The sequence below is a fragment of the Terrapene carolina genome, unplaced genomic scaffold, assembly GCF_002925995.2.
Source record: "Terrapene carolina triunguis isolate 2854851 unplaced genomic scaffold, T_m_triunguis-2.0 Scaffold210, whole genome shotgun sequence".
NCBI lineage: Eukaryota > Metazoa > Chordata > Testudines > Emydidae > Terrapene > Terrapene triunguis.
In genome coordinates, this window is record NW_020664561.1 from 36,990,061 (window position 1) to 36,994,533 (window position 4,473).

The 4,473-nt window shown below is 44.2% G+C and overlaps 1 long non-coding RNA gene across 1 annotated transcript in view; it reads left to right on the plus strand.

Annotated features, from left to right (window-relative positions):
* LOC112109891 overlaps positions 1 to 4,473 on the plus strand; it is a 29,780-nt gene that overhangs the window by 16,383 nt on the left and 8,924 nt on the right. The window contains exon 4 of the long non-coding RNA XR_002908356.2: positions 1,544 to 1,714. This is a non-coding gene — a long non-coding RNA (uncharacterized LOC112109891). The remainder of the gene's footprint in view (positions 1 to 1,543; positions 1,715 to 4,473) is intronic.

Below are 4,473 nucleotides of genomic sequence, written 5' to 3' on the forward strand. Positions count from 1 at the left end.
CTAATCATCTCTGGGGCCGCCCCGGGAGTCTCGCTCGCTCTCAGGTCAGCGCCGGGGACCGGGGTGTGCGCGCGGATAGGCCCAGGCGGCCGCTCCTGAAGTGACCTCCGAGAAGTGCCAAGGCTGTGGCGGTGAGGGGAAGTCATCAGGTCAAACCCATCCACCCACCCCGGGGCCGGGCAGGCGGGCTGAGCCGCCTCCACTCCGCTCAGGGAGCGCCGGGCGCCTGTGGGGAAAGGCGGGGGGCGGGGCTCCCCACTTGGCAAAGGGCTGCGCTGCCCAACAGCCAAGTTCAAAACCCAGCAGAAAAGCGCGGGAGCTGCTCTTCCACCTGAAACAGCCCAAACCCGAGTCCCTGTTGGTGGCAGGGCCACCTCCTGTCTGGAAAATCCCCTAGGGCCGGGAACTGTGCTTCCCGCTTAGCACTTGGGAACTCTGTTTGAGAGGCTACAGGGACACCTGCCTTCTTCAGCACCCGCCCCCTCAGTCACTTAAGTGTGTGACATTATTTTTGAGGGAAAGGGGCAGATCTCTTACCTTGTGCCACTTTAGATCTATCTATCTATCTGATTGGTGTGTGGTGTATGTATATATAGATACATACATCCAAGTAGAATTTTATTTAAAATGTCATTGTCTAATATTGGTCCCATGATGTTTGGAAGATCTCCCACCCATCCCAATGTGGGGACTAGTTCCCTTAGGGGACAGTTGTGTATGTCTAACATCATTACCGACTTCCCAGGTGGTTATCTTCCCACACACTGGGAGCCCTGGCGTGTGGCTCATCAGAGTAGCTAGCACCCCCATGAGGGGAGACAGCCAGAGCTAGCTCCTTCCACCAGCTGGTGCCAGCCAACCCTTCAGAGGAGTCACTGCCAGCCGCAAGAGGAGAGAGCCAGGGCCTGCTCATCAAATAACCTGGCAACAGCCCCATTGCTGCAGTGGAGGGACCAAGGGAAAAGTAGCAAAGCACCTCTCCCTTCCCAACACTGTACCCAGGAGGGAAGCAGGCAGCAGGATTCAGTGGAAAGGGTATAGACCTGGGAATGAGTAGAACCTGGGTTCTGTGCCCAGCTCTGCCACTGACTTACTGTGTCATCTTGGGCAAGTCAGGGTAGTTCTGTGCCTCAGGTTCCCCATATGTAACACAAGCATAATGAAACTTTCCTGCTTTTGTAAAGCATTTGAGATCTATGGATAGAGTCTGCTACATACATGCAAAGTGGTGGTATTTATTATGAGGCCTGCTCCTGATTGACCTTACTACTGCCCCATAAGCCTGCACATTGCAAATACAAGGTGATGCTGGGTTTTCTCCCTTCTTCACAACAGGTGTTCTGTACTAGTCAGGTTCTTATACTGCTCTCATCACCATAGAATCTGTGTACCCTCTAGCAGTGACTTAAGCAGTGTGACTAACAGCTGTCACATGTGGTTGGACTGTTCTCCCTTTTCCACCCCAAGTGGAAAGTTATGAGAGATTTATTTGTTTAATCTATTTTGTTTGTACCTGTGGTGCTGTTTGTGTTTATTATTGTAGGAAAGGCGCACTTCGCACTTTGAATGGGAAATGGTGCTAGTAGAAGTGGAATGCATTTCCCAGGCGTGGGTTGATTCCCCAAGAAAGCTCTGACTCCTGCACAGATGTGGTTCACTCCATTGTGCCTGAGGAGCAGCATTGTCCACCATAGTTCTCATCCCAGAACTTCAGGTGAGCTTTGAGATGTCCTGAGTCTGGATTAATTACGTGCCTTGAAGCTAAAGACAAACTTCTTGACTTTGATGTGATGTTCAATGAGAAGCCAGAAGAGAGAGCAGAGGGCAGGCCTGATGTGATCTTGTTAGTCTGGTAAGGGAGTGACAAGTCAGCAAATTTGTATATAAAATGTTTGGCTTAATAAATATATAACAATCTCACAAAAGCTCATGCTTTTAGTGAGTGTAGTCTGGGGTGAGTGATAACCCATGACAAGTGGTTATCACACATTTTATGGTGCTAGGACCCTTAAAACTTGCTCACATGGGTAATTCTAAGAGTAGTCCAATTCACTTCAAAGGATTATGTATGCGAGTAAAGGTTGCATGATTATGTGTTTTATAGGTATGTACATATATACTGTGTGGAGATATATAAACCATACACTACTAGGTTATCCATCCATTATTTCAGTTACAGCTCTGGTTTTGAGATTAAGGTTTATAATCTTTATAATACACACATGAAAAGTTTTGTGTTCATGCTTTAAAGGAGGGTCATTAAATATTCAGTATTACTACTCAAATTAGTTACCCGTTATTTTTGCCCTGTTTTAAATTCTATAATAAGCAAACAGCAATGTTTTACATCTAATAGTAGAAAAATGTTTATTTATTTATTTTTTTGGAAAAAAAAAAAAAAAGCCCCCGAGAAAACAGTTTTAGAGACACATTTATTATCATATAGACTAGTTAAGGGAATTATTGGTCTATCAAGAAATGAGCATTTTGCTTGGTGCTGGATTGTAGCCAGATTCAGTCCTAGGTATTACTATATCAATCTGGTAGTTGGTGATTCTAAAAGGTGGTTTCTGAGGAGATGTGGGTAATGTAAGGTCAGGCCTTCTAAACCTTATAGTCTTATAAAGCCTTGGAATGTGGAAAACTGTTCTAATTTTAAAGGTCAGCTTTTTACTTTGTGAGTCATGCTTCTATTATCCAAACACTTTTTGGATGTGGCAAGCAAACAAACAAAAACACAAACCACTGCCATCTGGGAAAAATCCCCCAAAGCAAAAATTTCCAATAGAATTTCATAAAATGCACATGTGAATTACATAGGAAGAAGTTATTTTTGGTGCAAAAATGTTTTGCTTTGTTTTTCAATCTAACAAATTGTTTTTATTTATATGAAGAGATGTAAAATGGCCCAAACTGTTTGGATCACACGCAAAAAACATTCCATATTGAGAGTTACTTGAATTGGTTATTTTGCTGGGGGTTGGTGGAAAGACTTTTATTTCAACCAATTTAAAAGCTTTATTTTAAAGAGTGAAGATTGGTAGCTAGAGAATATACTCTGCATTCCTCTCATACTGCAGCTGGACTGGCATTAGCCAAGGTTTATTTATTTATTTATTTTCTGCACAGAGGGGAGGAAAATATATCGGTCCATGAATCAATCTAGATAATAGGGAAGGCTGAATGTAATAAATAATACAGTAACAACCCTAAACTAATGAGCTGTTGCTAAGGTACATTTCACAGGCTCATCCTCTATATAAAAAGTCACTAATAATCCCTTGGTGTAATCAGATGATAAAGCTTTGCCATAAGGCAACACCTGTGCAATTAAAGCTGCAGATTCTTTTGCACGTTTCATTAATTTCAGGATTTTGTAAAGGCACAATGACTACACTAATAATCTAGTCTACTTGACTCCATGTCTACTGGAAACAGGGTGTCTAATTAGGTAAAGGTAATTAATTAGAGATAAATGGAGCTAATCAGACTCAGTTAACACTAATTCTCTGAATTAAGACATTTTGGGACACCTACTATTCCATTGGCTTTGATATTTCCCAGCAAACAATGAATTGGAGGGTAGTCAGAAAATACTACATTTTTCTGCTGCATGCTATAGGCCTAATCCTGCAAACATTTACTGGCACAAATAGCCTCAGTGCGGCCAATGGGCCTGTACTCCCCTGAGTAGTCGTTATTCATATGAGGGGATTTGCAGGATCAGGCCCTTTTTTTGATTTTGGAGCTTTAGGGCTTGATATACTGGAGACATTGATTTCAGTGGGTGTTAGATTGAGTCCTTACACTTTGCCTAAAAAGTCCTGTCTGGGCAAAGTGAATTCTGATGTTGAAAGATCTTCTAAGTTATATTTCATTTGATGCCTTTCTTTTAGGTGCTCCAGCCTGTGCTGGTATTTCACTGAGCTGTAACGTCATTTGTTGTAGATTTTGTTTTGAGACAAACCCACAAAAGAGAGGAAATTCATAAGTAACTATTAAGGCCAGTATTTTCAAACCTGGGTCCCTACAGTTAATGTCCTATGTAAAAGTGGCCTGAGTTTCAGAGGCGCTGTGCATTTGTAGCTCCCACTGAGATCAGTGGGTCCACTTTAATATTAAGGGTCAAATCCTGCTTGACTTACTCACATAAATAGCCTCATTAAATGCAGTGGCCAGCTCCCTTTGCTCTCGATAAGACTACTCACATGCGTGAACAGGGCCGGCTCTAGGCACCAGCACTCCAAGCATGTGCTTGGGGCCAGGGCCGACTCCAGGGTTTTTGCGATCTGCGGCGGCAATTCGGCGGGAGGTCCTTCGCTCCGAACGGGAGTGAGGGACCATCCACTGAATTGCCACCGAATACCTGGACGTGCTGCCCCTCTCTGGAGTGGCCGCCCCAAGCACCTGCTTGCCAGGCTGGTGTCTGGAGCCGGCCCTGCTTGGGGTGGCACTTTCCAAGGGGCGGCATTC